At 37.2% G+C, this 18,989-nt stretch overlaps 1 long non-coding RNA gene across 1 annotated transcript in view; it reads left to right on the forward strand.

Annotated features, from left to right (window-relative positions):
* The window catches only part of LOC118152259 (uncharacterized), a 135,208-nt gene extending 116,636 nt beyond the window's left edge, over positions 1 to 18,572 (forward strand). Inside the window, exons 4-5 of the long non-coding RNA XR_013533051.1 lie at positions 9,583 to 9,678; positions 13,711 to 18,572. This is a non-coding gene — a long non-coding RNA (uncharacterized LOC118152259). The remainder of the gene's footprint in view (positions 1 to 9,582; positions 9,679 to 13,710) is intronic.
* Positions 18,573 to 18,989: the final 417 nt, after the last annotated feature.

The raw sequence follows: 18,989 nt of genomic DNA on the forward strand, positions 1-18,989 counted from the left end.
TCATGGGTCTCTAGCCTCAACAACTGTGAGAAAATAAATTTTTTTGGTTTCAGCCACCCAGGGTATAATATTTTGTTCTAGCAGCCCTAGCAGACTAATATGAGAGGTCAAAGGAAAATAAAGAATCAATTTTCCTTTGAGTGACTGAGGTGCTGTGGCAGGGGTAGGACAGGCTTGAGAAACCTGAAAGGCCAGCCCAAGAGCATAAAGCAGCTGGGGACATCACCAAAAAAATAAGAAAATTTAAAAACTCCCTTTGCTTCATGTAGGACTGTCATATTTGATATTCTGCACCAGGCCTCTCCTCTTAGATTTTTCTCTTTTCTGCATCTGTTTTATTCAGTGGAAGCGTTGCACTAGTGTCATCAACACTCAGAGCACTTTTAGAAAGTAAAAAATTTGACTCACTAAAAATGCTTCATTACATGGTATTCCTTTCACAGATCATTCTTTCCTTTCTGGAAAAGAATCAGGTTATAAAACCCAGGGAATGCAGTTAGCAGGACTTTTAAATGGTGTTTGATTTTTTAAAAGCCTGAGCATCTGACCATGGTTTTTCCAAGTCAAACAGCAGTTTAAAAACTAAGAGGTTTTGAAGTCAGAAGCCTGTAATGCTGTGAGCTACTCTGTCTCTCTCTTCCTCTCTCTCCTGAAATAGTGGGTGAGATCAGATGAGAAAATTCATACAGATACTATTTGTGTTTCTCCACATAGAAGGTCATTTCTAAGAGTCTGCCCTATAAACCTTACTTAGGTTCCTTAATGCACTGAGACACTTTTTTGAAATATATAAGAGAAAAAAATTCAGTGGGCTGAAGTAAACTTATGTAACCACACTGTTATTACTTTTAAACATGAAAAATGTCACTTTCCCTTTACATTTCAAATAATGAACAGAAAGACCCAGACTTTATGAAGTTCACCTAGCAAGCCAAGACCAATACTAATTTTAAACTCACAAAGATAGAGGCCTCTTTAAAGAATGCAAAGGTCCCAATAATAATAGCTATCTTTTATATTGTACCTACAACATACCAATTACTTTGCTTGCTATCTTGCTTTATTTTTCACTGCTGCAGGACACCCTCAATGTGATATTTTTAATGGATAAAGAAAGTGAAGTTCAGAGTGGTTAAGTAACTAGACCAAGACATATTACTCCTAAGAGGCCATGTCATAATATATAACTAACTCTCTGATTCTGGAATCATATTCTCTTCACTATGCCATGTGAGATCAAGAATAATATCCACATTTCTGGACACACTCAGTAAATCTGTTAATATTTATATGTTAATTTTAGAATAGCAGAAAACTTTCAGTGAGAGTAAGAATGGTCCAGTGACTTGAATGTTTTTTATAACTACAGACATTTTTTCCCAAGCAAAGTTGATTTTTTAAAATGGTAGTATGTGTTTGCCAGGAAGACAGAAAACTAAGAGACATTGAGGACTGTTTTACCAGAAGGTTCTAATCATGCCCTGGTAACCAAGCATTAAGGTATTGATCTGCATAACTAACAGTGATCATAATAATTCACACTTGTAGAGTACTTTTCATGTTGGAGATAGTTGTTTGGGAGAAGACAAGACACTGGATCGGAAAAGAAGCCATACCATGTAGCGAGAAGAGCTTTCTCTGGGAAATGCTTAGATCAAAGTTTTTATAGAAAGTGAGGAATTGTACTTCACAAATTGTCACCAGGAAAGCAGTCTTCCACAAAAGGCAATAAATACAAAAGGAATCGGAAATTGGGAATTGGCTTGTTATAACAATGTGTGGAATGAAGAGTGCCGAGTGGAGGTAGTTATAAATAATCAGAGTGGGAGAAATATTACCTGGAAAAATGGAGGTGTAAGGGTATATTTGTCACCAGTCTACTGCATTAAAGAAGGAAGGGTCTTTGATCTGTTGGACAGCTCTATCCCCATAGAGGAGGAAAGAGATCCATTAGTTTGCTTTATCTTCATAATGCTTCCAAGATAATCCAACTCTGTGGCCCTGATTCCACACTCTCTAAGCAACCTTCTGATGGTAACTGGGTTTCTCAAATAGATTTCTTTCCTTGGAAGGAAATGAGTGAACAGACTGACATTATTCTGTCTGCTTGGCAGTGCGATTTCTCACTGTAGATTAAGATTTTGGCTCAGGCGATGGGTGCACCAAAATCTCACAGATCACCACTGAGAAACTTACTCATGCAACCAAATGCCAGCTGTACCCCAATAACTTATGGAAAGAAAAGATTTTGGCTCTTGAATTTGGTATAATTGAGTGATTCCAGTCAAGTCTCTTTAGGCCTGACTTCTCAAGGCCCTGAGCCCAGAGAACTGACAACAGCAACCACTTACATTTGTATAGTAATTTATAGTTTATAAGCCTTCTGACTGATGTCATCTTATTTAGTCATAATGTGTTTTGTAAGGTAGTTATTATGATCTATATTAATAAGACTTGGAGAAGTTAAGCAAATTTCTCAAGGTCATCTAGTAAGAGGAATACAGGACATGAAACCTCATACTTCTGAGGCTAAATTCAGAGCTTCTCCACTACCAGGGACAGGTGAGCACACAAATGTGTAAGAATTCATGAGATTGAGTTTGCAACAACTGGTAGGCTTGCCAATATCTTGCTGCAAGGGAGCTTCCTCTTTCTAGATAAAGGAATTATTTTTTTGAAAGCTTATTTAGCTGTCACTCCCAATCTCCCCATTCCCCATCCAGCCACAGGAAACCCACTAACCTGAAACCTACTTTCTGACTCTATAGATTTGCCTGTTTTTGACATTCCACATAAATAGAGCCATACAATGTGTGGTCCTTTGTGTCTGGCTTCTTTCACTTAGTATAATGTTTTCAAGGTTCATCCAAGTTGCAGTATGTATCAGTGTTTTAATCCTTTTTTATTGTCAAAGAATATTCCATCATATGGATCTACCACAGTTGGTTACCCAGTCATCAATTGGTAGACATTTTGGTTGTTTCCACTTTTTGACTATTGTGAATAGTGCTGCTATAAACACTTATGTACAAATCGTTTTGCAAGCATGTGTTTTCATTTCTTTTGGGTATATAACTAGGAGTGGAATTGCTGAATTGTATAACTGTACATTTAACCACTGGAGAATTGCCATATTGTTTTCCAAAGTGGCTCTTAATCTAATATTCCTACCAACAGTATGTGGCAGTTTCAGTTTTCCATAGGTTTGCCAACACATGTTGTTATCTGACTTTTTGAGAATAGCTATCCTAGTGGGTATGAAGTGGTGTCTCATTATGATTTTGATTTACATTTCCCTGATGGCTAATGATGCTGAACATCTTTTTTTGTGCTTACTGGTCCTTTGTGTATCTTCTTTGGGGAAATGTGTATCCAAATCCTTCCATTTTTAAAGTGAGGTTATTTGTCTTTTTATTATTGAGTTGTAATAGTTCTTTGTATATTCTGGATACAAGTCCCTTATCAAATACATAATTTGAAAAAACCTTTGTGTCATGCCATAGGTTGTCTTTCATTCTCTTGACTGTGTCCTTTGTATTACAATAGTTTTTAATTTTGATGACAAATTTATCTTTTTTTCTTTTATTATTGTGCTTTTGGTGTAAGGAGGGATATTTTTGAATAAGGAAAAAAGTTGATTAGATGTCTAAATGGCACTAATTATTACTTCAAGGTTAAAGTAAAAGGAAAGCACAGTTTCTGAGGATAAGTGTCTGCTTTTATAGAGTTTGCACTGTGATGAAATAAAAAGTAAAGAAAGAAAAAATAGAACATAAAAAAATAATAGAAAAACTGTTAAGACTAAATATTACAACAAATTTCAATCATATCTTATTACTAGCAATGTTTATTGTCCCATTTCTTTGTAGAACAAACATCATATCAGCAAAGTAAATCTATCAAATATTTTCATTTTGAGTTTTTCACATTTTTCTAGACATGGAAACAACCATGACTATATTGCAAATTTTTCTTTAAAACTAGTATAGATCAGATGAGTTGCCAAATACATTTGTATGTGATTTAATGATTGATTTTATATTACTTTACTTAATGTATATATAATTACTAAAACAGCACCTTGGTTTACACAAAGTTCTTAAAACTTCTGAACATTAGTCTCTTTTTACAAAACAAGATATATGTATCTTTTACCCATTACACAAATAGATTTCTTTCCTCATCTGTTGACAGGTATTTTATGAATCACATCTGCTATAAGAAATAGTGATTTCATTAGAAAATAATTTGCCTTTAAAACACTTCTGCAATACTCTAAACAGTCTCTAATAATATAACTTAATAATATATAATCAAAGAAAATGCTAGGTACAGCCAAGGAAAAATAAACAAATTTAGTTCAATGTTAAATGAAGACACTGTCCCTGAGTTTTTCCTCAAGTGAAGAAGTGGAGAAGCAGTTTTAATCTATGAATTTGTGTATGTATATACACATATATGTGTGTGTAATTATGATGTTTATGGTTGCTGTGTACCTAGGTTTATATCTATGTTTAGTTTTATTTACTCATCAAAATAAAATTCTGAAATGTTGATGGGCTACATAGTCTAGGAATACTAGGATGGTTACAGAATTCAAACAATAAGGCTAGGGTCTTAATCAAGGTTTTAACTAAACTTATTTTTTTTGGGGAAAAATATTTATCAAACCATTTAAACTTAAGCATGCAAACACTATATTTAAGATGGAAGTTCAAGAGTAATTTAGACATAAGTCAAACTCAAGTTATGATTTCTGATGATTTCTGACCTCCTGGTTTTCTTTTCTTCTCTTCTCTTTTCTTTTCTTCCTTCCTTTCTTCTTTCTCTCTCTCTTTCTTTCTTGTTCATTCATTCTTTTTTTTGATGGAGTCTTGCTTTATAGCCCAGGTTGGAGTGCAATGGCATGATCTTGGCTCACCGCAACCTCCACCTCCCAGATTCAAGTGATTCTCCTGCTTCAGTTTCCTGAGTAGCTGGGATTATAGGCACTCACCACCAAGCCCAGCTAATTTTTGTATTTTCAGTAGAGATGGGGTTTCACCATGTTGGTCAGGCTGGTCTTGAACTCCTGACCTCAGGTGATTTACTTACTTTGGCCTCCCAAAGTACTGTGATTACAGGCATAAGCCACCATGCCCAGCCCTCCCTGTTTATTTTCAATTTTTTTCTCTTTCAAATAATTCCAGTTTTTTTTCTATGCACACTTTTTTACTAGAAAGTTCTTCTGTGGCTGATGCTGCTTGTCTAATATGAAATCCAAATCTTGCTAGATTTTGGGCCAGTTTCCCAGAATGTAGGATATTTTTGTAACAAAGTGACTGGAAGTTTTTTTCCCCTCTTACATCTAATTGATTTATTTTTCCAAAATTTAACTCTTTCAGTGCCAGAAACACACACACACACACACACACACACACACACACACACACATGCTGAACAGACAATTTGAGCTCTTATTTCTTTGTTTAGTTTTGTTGATTCTGTTTCTTGTTTTTCGGCCATTTCATTTTGCTTCCAAAAAGCAGGAGCAAATGCTCATGATGCACAGAGTGCTGGTGCCCTCAAAAGAATCCTGTAGGCAAAGCAGGTGGCCTGATGCAAGCAACTCAGACCTCTTTTAACTGAACTCCGCTTAGCTTACTTGCTCCAGTTTTTTTTAAAGCCACACAAATGTCCCTTGCATGCTGAAGTATCACTGCCCTTGTACCACTTTCTAGTTCTCTCCCTCGCTTCTTCCACACTTGAGTGTCTGCTGTTTTGAAACTTAGCTTATTCATGCCAGTTGAACTCGATATTTTTAACTATATAATTTAATAGAATACTAGGGAAACCAATGAAAAAATGATTACAAAAAAGTTTTGTTTTTATGAAAGTAAAATTAAATGTTTTGGAAAAAGTTTAAAATTTTACTTAAAATTAGTACAGAAAATGAACTGGTGAGCTTGGGGAAAAGGCAACAAAAGTAGAGTTATTTAGCTAGGTCTGAATTTTAAAATGGCCTAGCTGCATTTACTCATATATGTATTCTCATGTCCTACAAACATTTACTAAGCATTTACTATGTATACTAAATAGCTGAGTAGATAGGAATATAAAAGCAGGTAAATCACATATTGTAAGATAATAAATTCTAGTGGGGAAAGGAGTTGTGTGAACATGCATATTGCAAGAAAATATCATGACTATATTAAAGGAGTGTTTTTTAAAGCCTGGAAATGTTTAAATAAACATGTCTTATTGGCTCACAAGGGACATTTAAAAATAATGATTTGTCACCTCTGACAATATGCAGTGTTTTATCAATGTAAAACATTTGAAAAGCAAAGAAAAAGGTAAAGAAGAAAATAAAAACCATCTCCAACTCTACTCCCCAGAGAATTACTATAATTTTTTTGTGGATTTTTTTCTTAATCTTCTTTTTCTCTTTCTTTAAACATTGTGTGTGTGTGTGTGTGTGTGTGTGTGTGTGTGTGTGTGCATGCGCACTCATGTGTGTGTGTGTGACATGCTATATATCATTTTATTGTATTATATCATTTAACATTAAAATTATATAACAATATGCATTATATATAAGTACTCATGTACAAAACATTTTCTTTTTACAATATTGGGATAATTTTGTCTCTCTTTAACAGGTTTTAAAACATATTAGTGACATAGTATTTAAACACAATTTTACATATCTATGTTGAGAACAATTAAATAAATAAACAATATTAGACTTAAACAAAGGTGTTAGTCCAGGAGAAATTTCTTTTTAATTTTAAGTTCAGGGTACATGTGCAGGATGTTCAGGTTTATTAAATACGTAAATGTGTGCCATTGTGGTTTGCTGCACCTATCAACCTAAGCCCAGCATCCATTAGCTATCTTTTCTAATGTTCTTTTCTCTTCCTATCCCACCCCTGACAGGCCCCGTGGTGTTTGGTTTTCTGTTTCTGCATTAGTTTGCTGAGGATAATGGCTTCCAGCTCCATCCATGTTCCTGCAAAAAACATGATCTTGTTTCTTTGTATGGCTGCATAGTATTCTATGATATATATGTATTACATTTTCTTCATTCAGTATATCATTGATGGGCTTTGGGTTGATTCCTTGTCTTTTACCATTGTGAATAGTGCTTCAATGAACATACGCGTTTGTTCGTTTGTAATGGAATGATTTATATTCCTTTAGGTGTATACCCAATAATAGAATTGCTGGGTCAAAAAGTATTTCTGGTGTTAGATCTTTCAGGAATCACCGCACTGTCTTCTACAATGGTTGAATTAGTTTACACTACCACCAATAGTGTAAAAGCTTTCCTATTTCTCTATAACTTTGCCAGCATCTGCTCTTTCTTGACTTTTTAATAAATGCCATTCTGACTGGTGTGAGATGGAACCTCATTATGGTTTTGATTTGCATTTCTCTAATGATCAGCCATGTTGAGCTTTTCTTCAAATGTTTGTTGGCCACATGAATGTCTTCTTTTGAGAAGTGTCTGTTCATGTCCTTTGCCTGCTTTTTAATGGGGTCATTTGTTTTTTTTTCTTGTAAATTTGTTTAAGTTCTTTGTAGATTCTGGATATTAGACCTATGTCAGATGGGTAAATTGCAAAAATTTTCTCCCTCTCTATAGGTTGCCTGTTCGCTCTGATGATAGTTTCTTTTGCTGTGCAGAAGCTCTTTAGTTTAATTAGATCCAATTGGTCAATTTTTGCTTCTGTTGCAATTGCTTTTGGCAATGTTGTCATGAAATCTTTGCCAGTGCTTATGTCCTGAATGGTATTGCCCTAGATGTCTTAATCCATTTTTGAGTTAATTTTTGTATAAAGTGCAAGGAAGGAGTCCAGAGTTTGAGACCAGCCTGGCTAACATGGTGACATCTTGTCTCTATAAAAAATACAAAAATTAACTAGGTGTGGTGGCACATACCTGTAATCCCAGCTACTCAGGAAGCTGAGGTGGGAGAATGGCTTGAACCCAGAGGTGGAGGTTGTAGTGAGCTGAGCTTGCACCACTGCATTCCAGTCTGGGTGACGGAGTGACACTGTCTCAAAAAAAAATTTATAAGTGACAAGTATTTGGATTACATTGTAGAGAAGCCACTGATTTTTTTTTTCTCACATCAATTGACCATTTTGAAGTAATCTGAGCCACAGTGACATGGCAGGACATTGCAGATCAAAGCAACTCACATATAATATTTTAGTATTTAGGAAGGCATTTTCATGTCTATGAAATAGGTAATATCTATTTTTGAGAGAAGGGTCTCACTAATCTTTGCAGAACAATGTCCATCCCCTTCCTTGCACTTTCTCCTCCTGGCTAAGAAATAGCATCAAGAAGAGGAAAGCCAAGCTTTCCTCCTGGTGAGGAAGAGGTGAAGCTGAAGGTCAGCAGTGAGACAAGGTCAGCTCTGGGCCCTACCCTGTCTGGGACCCACAGGGTGGGGTGGGGCCCAGAGCTGATTCCAGGCTCAGGGAGGTTGTGGTGGTCAGTGGTCAGTCTTCTCACATTTTGTCTTTCAGAAAGAGGGCTCTGATGGCCTCATCTAACAGGGATGTTTTTACTGAAACTCAACCTTGTGATTCTATGAACACGGATATCATGTCCATGAAACCATAGATGCAGACTTGCTTTGAAAGTCTGACATTCAATGAATGCATTATGATCTGCTGACTATTCTTAAGGAATAGGTGCTTCTGGGACCTTTCTTTCTGTACTGCTATGTCAGTCTTTCAACATTGAACACTGTCATCCACCACATGAAAATTTGCTGGGGCTTTGATGAAGGACCTGAAGGGAGACCCTGCACAGACAGGAAAATAGTGTGAGGCACAGCCAGGTCTAGAGGAAGGCTGCCCATCACTCTGTGCACTAGGAGCTCTTAGAGCTTTGTACAGTTGCCTCACTCAGGTACCCTGCACAGTGGTGTAAATAACACCACATGTTTATGGCTTTATAAACCAGCCAGTGCCCTCAGGTCTCTTTCTGGGAATCCTACAGGCTCTTCCTGAATCACCTCCTTTTATTGCTTCAGTTGTGGACTTTGTTTTTAGTCTCCACTCCTGCCTGGGAACAGAACCCTAATTCTTCACTTGATTTCCTGTCACAAGTTCCTCTTGGATTTGCTTAATGATTAAAGATGATTCCCTCTAGCTATGGGTACAGTTCAGAGCCATGTGACCTGTCTGGAGCTTAGCTTAATGCTCTCCTGTTGCTGTCTTAAAATTCTTAATAATTTTTGAACAAGGATCCCGCATTTTAATTTTGCACAGGACTCCACAAATTATGTAGCCTGCCCTGTCTGTGACACATAGCCACAACAAGCCAACCCAGCCCGTTGCCATGGACACCCCCAAATACCAGCCTGGCTAAGACCCTGTGCAGAGGGGAGTCAGACCGATGAGGCTGAGGTCCCTCGTCTTTCTCTCCTTGCCAAAATGTGCACAACTGTACCCATACTTAAAGGGAATCAGTGATGTTCACTGAGGCTGCCATGGGGAAGTAAGGAGTTGAGAGCTAATTTAATAACTTAATTTGAATTGAGATGTTGGGAGCTAACACTAGTTCGATCTTTTCTTCTTGCAGACAGGCTTTAATAAAGAACAAAGAAAGGAAATAAAGCAGCAGCCAGCAGCCATTCTCCACCTCCACAGCTTGGAAACCTAAAGGAGACCTGAACTGGTGTGAGGGAGATTTAAATTGAATGAATTTAGATTTATGTAATTTTTGAATAAGATTAGGTTTTAACTTATTTAATAGTGCCTTATTACTTAATAGTATCATGTGAACTATGAGTTCTGTCCAATATTCACTCAGAGGTAGAGAAAAAACAAGTTGGGAGTGTAGATTCAAAGAGACAGTGGCAAGAGGAAAAGTTGTTTTCTTTTCTTTTTTTAATCTTGTACTCTATTGAATCCAGCTTATTTAATAAACTAGATTCAAGAGCCTTACTTCCTGAAGGCCAGTGGGAGGATGAGCAAGCGGATCATGAGGGCGTAACTCAAATTAGACCATGAAGCCTACTCTTGTTATTCATGAGGCTAGCCCCAAAATAATGCAAGGATTTATCTAGTTTCTACTAAAATAATGACTACTCTTTTTTTAGGTGTTTACTATGTTTTATGTATTATATAATTTCCACCTCACAATGAGATATTTTAATAAATTGTGTGTGAAAAAGACTAAGTCACTAAGTCATAGAAGTATGTATAGAAGGTAAGTATAGAAGCCAGCACTGAAAGCCAGGCTTGTCCAACTCCGGAGCTTATGCTCTCAACCATTACCTTATTCTGACCTTAAAGGAGCTAAAAAACCGAGTTCTTCTGATTTTTCGGCATGCCTTTTTAGGCAGTCTTTTTTGTGATACTCATATATAATAACCACGAAATTGCATCATTTCCAACCAAACAAACAAAAGCAATAAAATACCTTTCTCATGTCCCTTCACCTATTATCTTGCTCTTTCACATTTATACATAGGAGCCATAAAACAAACAACTCACTCAAACTGATTACACTAAAATTAAAATTTGAGAATATGTGTAGTTGTTGAAAACCCATTCAGCTGAAAAAAAAGAAAGAAAAAGTATTTTAACCTAGCCTGTTGTCTGTATCAAGTTTCATATGGTGAAGGAAACCCTGAAGAGAATTACTGTTCTAGAGAAAATTTGATCAGCAAGGAAGAAGTTCTTGGTAAAGAAGGGCAGGTCTACACTAGCTAGAAAAGAAGGCTTCCCCCAGTCAGATGTAACCCCAGAGTTCTCGGAAATGGCATAAAGCTAAGAGAATAGGATTAGGATCTCAGAAATGCAAATGACCATGAGAATAAGAGGACTGCATCTGAGAAACAGATGTAGCTACCCAGAACTCTCTCCATCAATTTTGGTTTACACAAGAACAGGCAAATAATGTGAAAGAATACATACTTGAACCAGGAATTACATGGACCTGGATGAATGATATGAAATAGGCTAATATTCAGAATAAACAAAGGTTTATACAGTTTCTCCTTAATCCCAGCTCAAGCACCTTACACACTCAGCATTTTCAAAGATGAGGGCACACTTCTCATTGCTGGATGAAGCTTAGAGAAAGGCTATCTATAGATTTTGGGGAATGGAAGAGGCCAGGCTCACTTTCCCAGTCTCATGGGTGACAGGGACAGCAGAGAGACCAGGTGACTCAGTAACTGTCTCCCACTCAGGGAACCTTGATTTGGTCGTTTGGTGATTCTCCTACAAGTTTCAGGTTGTCTGGATCATAGAAAAGAAGCACATTCAGAACACAGAATAGGATTTTCATAATAATTTTAATAGAGAAGAAGCCTATTTCCCTCCACCCCACCCCTATCCTTTACGATATGTGGTGGAAAAGTGTTGTACTAATCAGAATTATTTTCTAGCAGAAGAATGTGATTTTGAGAGAAAATCTTTAGCCCATTTGGAGAAGGTGAGACTCTAAGCAAGGGAGCAGCACAGTGAGAACCTCAGATGTACCTACCTCAGAAGGCCATTGTGGACATAAAATGTTAAGATCTGTAAAGCACGGGGCACAATGCCTGGCATGCAGTATAGTATCACAATGTTCTATTGTTGTTGTCTATAGAATCTTGCTCAGAATGAATCTCAAGAAGTTTTTTATTTGCTATAACTACATTCTTTTCTTTTTGAACATGAAAACATTTGCCCATCTGTAGACTCTTCATATCTGTCTTCTTTGTCTCTAAAATCAGAAAATGAAAACCCAGGTCTCCTGTGGGTATTCCATGCTCTTTGCAAGCAGGATGATACAATTCATGAGGACTAAGGAGAGTTGCGTACAATTTGCAGTTCCCTTATCTTTTTGAACTTCAGTTGTTTTCCTCTTAAATTTGGATTTAATACCACTTTTATTGATAGAGAAACTTGAATGGAATGGGCATTTGGTAGTTCATTTTTTATATTGTCCACAATACTAAGTCTATTCTTTTATTGTTGTTGTTCCTTCTTCAGAGTTTAAATGACCTTTTAATAGATCTTAATATCTTATATAAAGGTGTCTAGGGATGCACTGCTCTGCCTGCCATGCCATTCCAACTCCTCACCCCGAGGGGGAGTGAGGACTTCTGAGAGGTGGCATGGAGAATGAGTTTGGGCAATAGCCCTTCATACAAATCCTGAAAGGCAGCCCATTTGCTAAAACAAGGGGTTGGAGAGAGAGCACAGGAAGCCGCTCAGATCCTAATGTCAGTCAGTTCTTTCCTCACATACTCCTCTGCCTCTTTAGAACCTGAGTCTTCTCTAGTAGAAGATTAGCAATATCACATGATTGCTTAACTCAGTCCAATCATGGATGAAACACTGAAATCCACCAAGGAAATAAAATTTGTGAAAATCAGTATAGAATGTGTAATAGTACAAGTTATATAAATACTGAATACATAACATCAAAGCTTATTTGAATATGCATGGAGAAAATTCCTTGAGAACACACCTTGTGATAGCACAAATGCAACTGACACACAGTTGGCAACTGGTACTTGTTCTGGGCTAAATTTCCCATGTGCTGTCACAACTCATTGCTGGGAGAATTAATCCCATCCTATGTGACTCCTCTGGAAGAAGACTCTTGAAGTCTGCTCCTGGTTTCCTCCAGACTTAGCTGCTTGAATCTTTTTCTTGTATTGATTATGCTTGGTATCTTTTAGTTGTAATAAGTCATGACTATGAAGTTCACTATAGGTTGAGTCCTGTGAGTCCTCATAGGGAATCATCAAACCTGAAGGTTGTCTTGGTAACCCCCAACTCAGTATCCTTGAAAAGTTTCCTATTCCCTGCATCATATTGGGGCCAGTTCACTGCAGAAATGTTTCTGGTGGGGACAGAGAACTGTTTCCACACTATGTATCAATTTCTGGCCCTGCATAGACTAAACGAGAGGAGTGGCCGTGTTCATTGACCCATGGTGTAAAGTTAATAATTTTTTACCCAAGTCTTTTTAACACAAATATTATAGAAGAATGACTTTTGAACTTAATTTTTCAGCTATGGACATTTATGTTTATGTATAGAAAAACCTTATGGGAAGGCCAGTGCATGAACTATTTCAAAGGCTGCTCTGGTTGGGGAAGCCCTCAGAATCTTACCTGTTCACTATCCTTCCCACTTTCTGACATCAAGCTGGAAAATTCGACTTGGAGCTTACTTTAAAAAAAACTGTATACCATAAATAAAAGCATTCTTCAAGTGTATGTCCTCATGGAGGGAAATAGATGTTAAAGTAACTGCATTATTTACTAGCTAACTTACAAATGAATACCAAAATTAGGTTATGATAACATCATGTTCATTTCTTTAATCAGAAAGGAAACTCTGAACATGAGAAAGTCATGTATGGCATGGCTAAGGGTATAACTAAAGTCCCACTTCTATGTCTGACTGTTTTCCCTTAGTACATAAAAGAGAGAGTAGGGAACTAACTGTTTTTAAAGTATCTATTATGAGCACACTATGCATTATTTCTCATAATACTTAGAAAGCCCTGAGAGGTACTTTCTCGCCATTTTAATGGCCAGGAGGAAAATCATCACATTGTTGCAGAATTGGGATTTGAATCTAGCTCTAAATCATTGGTACAACATACTGAACTCCTCAGCCTCAGTCTGTCAGATCATTCACTGTTTGACCCAAATCTCTGGCTTACTAACCTCATGTGCTGTGTTTCTTTTTCTTCTAGTTGCTGAAGTCATTTTATCTCAATAAAGAATGGCTGGAAGGCCCTACTTCTATATGCCCTGCAAAACAGATAGATTAGGGGAAAGACATCTGATCGTCCCTCTTCAAATAGAAGGCATTGAAATCTGGATGAGCATGTAGCCAAAAATATCCTCAATGGTTCGGCAGTCCTTGCTAAACTGAGCACACAGGAAATGTGCTTTAATTACCACTGGCCACGTCTATCTGAAAGATATTTTGCGGTTTGTGACTGTTTCTTAGTTAGCCTGATGCTTTTGTTTAAAAAGTTGGTTCCTGATAGCTGCTTGTCAGCCTGAGTTTCCTAATTGGCTCCAGTTTTTCTGTGTTTCTTAAAGTTGCGCTTCAGTGAATCCTGAAAGCATTTCCTCTTTCCTCCCAGCTCATGATTATCCCACTTCAGCTAGTCATACTACAGCTGCTTGGGATCCAGCTGTCACCCTCCAGTGCACGTGAGCAGTCCAGCAGAACGACATTACTGTGTACCCTGGCTTCACTCCAAGACGGGGGACGGGGGTGACATTACTCCCCTTGGATGATGGAGGATTGAAGAATGAAGGAAGTTAGGACAAAGTCAATAGCTATAAACACCCCATCAATCAGCAAGGTGTAGTTCCAACAGGTGACAGATATTTGAACAGCAGAGATAACATGTACTTTCGTTTTTGTTTACTCACTCCCTCAAGGATTAAAGACAGCAGTGAGATAGTATGTGCTTCTCAACACTCTCTATGAAACATGTTGGGAATAAGGAGGTTCAACTCTAGATGGAAAAATGGTAGGCCACCAGGAAACCAGCCAGCATGGCATAAAGGTGAGAGTAGTCAACAGAAAGAAGTGCACCACTCATTAGCAAAGACCAAGACCAAAAAAGAGGAGCAAAATAGATTCAGTTTGGGTTCACACCAGGCTCAAGAGGTTATTTTAAAGAATTATTAAAAGGATTATCAATTTTATTGGTATTGTACATTTTAACCCTTGTAGCCTAAGTATGTATCATTAATTCTGTTTTATAGGTGAGAAAACCATGGCCCTGAGAATTTAAGACCTTTGCCCAAGGTAATGTCATTAGTAAGTGGTAGAGATGGGATATGAACTTGGTTCAGCTGACCTGAAAGCAGGTGCCAATCAGCTATGCCATACTGTGATCAAAACCAAGGCAGCATTATCAAGGTGCAATTATCAAATGGAACTGTTTATGGTCTCCCAGAAATGAGTCCTTTTTTGTTCCTTCTTTATCTTAGTTACTGGCACCAGGATTGACGAGTGCCAAGTCTGAAAGCTGGGACTCATCTTGATGCCTGCTTCTCCCTCACTCTTCAAGACTCAGCTCATACATTGCTTCCTTTACAAGTCTTCCTTTACCTCCAGGTTAAATACAACCCCCATTATAAGCCCATACCATCTACAGCATCCTGTTAATATATTATGTGCTTATCTTTCTCTTCCACTTTATCTGGGCATCTCTAGAGGTTTAAGATGCATTCCACACATCTTTGTATCTACAGCACATAGCAAATGACTGTCACATAGTTCGTACTTTAAGACAATAATTGAAATAATAGAAAGGATGGATGACTGACTGAATGAATGAATGAGTGGATATCAGAATATAAAGAAAAGCATATTTCCTTTCAAATTTTTTTCTTTTTAGCATTAACTGAAAGATAATTTTTCACCCAGGAATGTTGAATATTTTAGTGGACATTGTCTTTGGTGGCAGTTTTATAAGATGTATGGTAGGGAAATGACAAGTACACAATATGTTTATAGTTTTAATAAACACTAAATAAGCACTTTGGATGGCCATAGGCCATCAGATATTATTAAGGAAAACAAGGGCTTCTTCAGGATACTTAATAAACAATTCAATTATGGAAAGCCACTTTGGGCATTAAGGATGCCAAAATTCATACTGAAGATTTGTCAAGGGCTGCATTTATTTTTTCCTGGCATAGACACTGGATACACGTGCTTTCTGAATTCTCTTCCTTCAGTTGTATGAAGCTTAGCAGAAGTCACTTGGCAAGTTTAGGACTAACTGTGGCTGATCAGCTCCAGCTGTTTGTTTCAATGTGGTGACTGAGCTCCATGGAATTGTTACTACTTGCTTCATACACCTGGGGAATAAATATTGTTGCATTTCTTGCATTTTTCCAAATAATTGTTTGAGAAGACCACTTTTATTATTAACAAAGTCCAGAATCACTCTCTTAATGCCTTCTCCACAACACTAATTTCCCACAACCTTCAGGGTTTGATTAATTTGAGAAGGGGCCTGGGATTAGCACAGCTTTCAAATGCCAAGTACAAAGCAAACCAGGATAGTGGATGAGTCTACTTCTGCCCTTGCTTCTTGCTGTTGCAGTCAGTTGTCAGATGGTTAGTGAATAGCTCCCTGTCTATCCAGTGCTCACTGGTGCCCTCTTAGAATCCTAGGCTGAAACTCTTTTCATTTCACACCCATGTGGTCAAAGGTTTTTCTGAAAGTGCAGCCACTGAGCTAAGATACATGGTGATTCTGGCTTCAGTTACCCACTGGGCTGGAACCAGTCCTCCCACCAATTCTTAAGACCTTGTGTAGAATGAAGGTCATCAAAACGGACTTCCCTTGAATAATGTGAAGTTTTTGATGATCTTTCCTGCCAGTGAAGTCTTGTCAAAGCCACTTGGCCCACTGGATTCTTTAACTTACAGTTTTGGAGATGTAGGGGTTAAGGCTCCGTTCTTGCTTCCAAATCCTTAGGTTCCTATATAAATAAATCCTCTTTTCAGAAATCATTGCTTTTCAGAATATTTTGAGGAAGAACTTGCCTCTCTCCCTTCATCTGGAGCAGTGAGTATTATACAATGAAAGGTCAGTTCCAGTGCTCTAAATAAATATATATATTTAAAATTCTATGTTCCTCTCTATTTCTATATTGCTATGTCTATCTCTATTTCTATCTCACTCTCTTTTTCTAAATCCTTGTAACAATTGTTCATTACCCACAGAGAGAATCACCAGAATTTCATTAACATTTATTTTTGTCACAGATTTTATCACCAATATCATTGGCTACAAAAGGAATGGTGATAGAGCTCAATGGTAGACTACCCTATGCTATTGTAATTACGAGTGAAGCCTATGAACTGATTAAACTGCAGATTGTCTGATGATGAGCTGAACATCCATGAGAAGACTATCTCTCGAACATTTGTATTTAATAATAACTGTACTTCTTCTTAACTGGGTACTATTTATCCTACAAAAATTGTGAATGTAACATTTGATTGATTTCTTGGCTTAAAAATTCAGAATTAAATGAATAGGACCTCACAGTAAGCATGTGTTTTTTCTAATATTTCCCCTGATTTACCAAAAAGTTTTTTTTTGTTCTATCGAGTGGTTGCATTTTCTCAATATAACTTTAAAATGTTAAATTTAAAATATTTTTGGATAAAAATTATGTTACAAAAACAAGGAGGAAGTTTCTAGTATCTTTGTATACAAGCAACATTTCTTTTTTTTTCCAACTTTTATAGGTTCAAGGGATATATATGCAGGTTTGTTACATGAGTAAATTGCAGGTCAAGGGGGTTTGCTGTACAGATAGTTTCATCACCTCAGTAATGAGCATAATATCCAATATGTAGTTTTTCAATTTTCTCTCCTCTACCCTCGAAAAAACTCCATTGTCTATCATTCCCTTCTTTGTGCCCATGTGTACTCAATGCATAGCTTAAAAGTAAAAACATGTTGTATTGTGTTTTCTGTTTTTGAATTAGTTTGCTTAGGCTAATGGCCTCCAGCTCCATCCATGTTTCTGCACAGGACATGATTTCATTGTTTTTTATGGCTGCCTAGTATTCCATGGTGTATATCTACCACACATGCTTTATCCAATCCAGCATTGATGAGCATCTAGATTGATTCTATGTTTTGTTGTTGTTAATAGTGCTGCAGTAAACATATATGTTCATGTGTCTTTATGGTAGAAGGATTTATATCCCTTTGGTTATATACCCAGTAATGAGATTGCTAGGTTAAATGGTAGTTCTATTTTAAGTTTTTTGAGAAATCTCTAGACTGTTTTCTGCAATGGTTGAACTAATTTACATTCTCACCAGTGGTGTATAAGCATTCCCTTTTCTCTGCAATCTAACCAGCATCTATTATTTTTTTGAGTTTTTAGTAATAGCCATTCTGACTGGTGTGAGATGGTATCTCACTGTAGTTTTCATATGCATTTCCCTAGTAATTAGTGATATTGAACATTTTTTTCCATATGCTTGTTGGCTCCATGTATGACTTCCTTTAATAAGTGTTTGTTCACGTCCTTTCTTGTTGATTTGTGTAAGTTTCTTATAGAGTCTGGATATTAGACCTTTGTCAGATGCATAGTTTGCAAATATTTTCTCCCATTCTGCAGACCGTTTGTTTACTATGTTGGTAGTTTCTTTTGCTGTACAGGAGATCTTTAGTGTAATTAGGTTTCACTTTTAATTTTTATTTTCATTATAATTGCTTTTGAAGTCTTCATCATGAAGCCTTTGCCAGGACTGATATCCAGAATGGTATTTCCTAGGTTTTCTTCCATACTTTTTATAGTTATGGATTTTATACTGAAGTCTTTAATTCTTCTTGAGTTGATTTTTGTATGTGGTGTAAGGAAGGGATCCAGTTTCAATCTTCTGCGTATGGCTAGCCAGCTATCCCGGCACCACGAACAAGGAATCCCTTAACCATTGCCTGTTATTGTCGACTTTATCAAAGAACAGATCATTGTAGGTGTGCAGCTCTTTTTTTTCTGGGTTCTCTGACCTATTCTATTGGTCTATGTGCCTGCTTTTGTACCAATTCAATGCTGGTTTTTTTTTTGGGGGGGAGGAAGGGAGGGAAGGAGGAAGGGAGGAAGGCAGGAAGGGAGGGAAGGAGGAAGGGAGGGAGGAAGGAAGGGATGAAGGAAGGAAGGAAGGGAGGAAGGGGGGAGGGAGGAGGGAGGGAGGGAGGAAAGGGAAGGAAGGAAATCAAGCAATGAGAGAGACTCAATGCTGTTTTAATTACTGTGGCCTTGTAGTATAGATTCAAGTCCAGTAGTGTGATACTTCCAGTTTTGTTCTTTTTTGCTTAGGATTGATTTGACTATTTAGGCTTTTTTTTTTATGGTTCTAAGTGGATTTTAGAATAGTTATTTCTAGTTCTGTGAAAAATGTCATTGGTACTTTGATAGGAATAATATTTAATCTGTAAATTGCTTTGGGCAGTATGGAAGGAGCAAT

This window comes from Callithrix jacchus, chromosome 3 (genome assembly GCF_049354715.1).
Source record: "Callithrix jacchus isolate 240 chromosome 3, calJac240_pri, whole genome shotgun sequence".
In the NCBI taxonomy this organism is placed as follows: domain Eukaryota; kingdom Metazoa; phylum Chordata; class Mammalia; order Primates; family Cebidae; genus Callithrix; species Callithrix jacchus.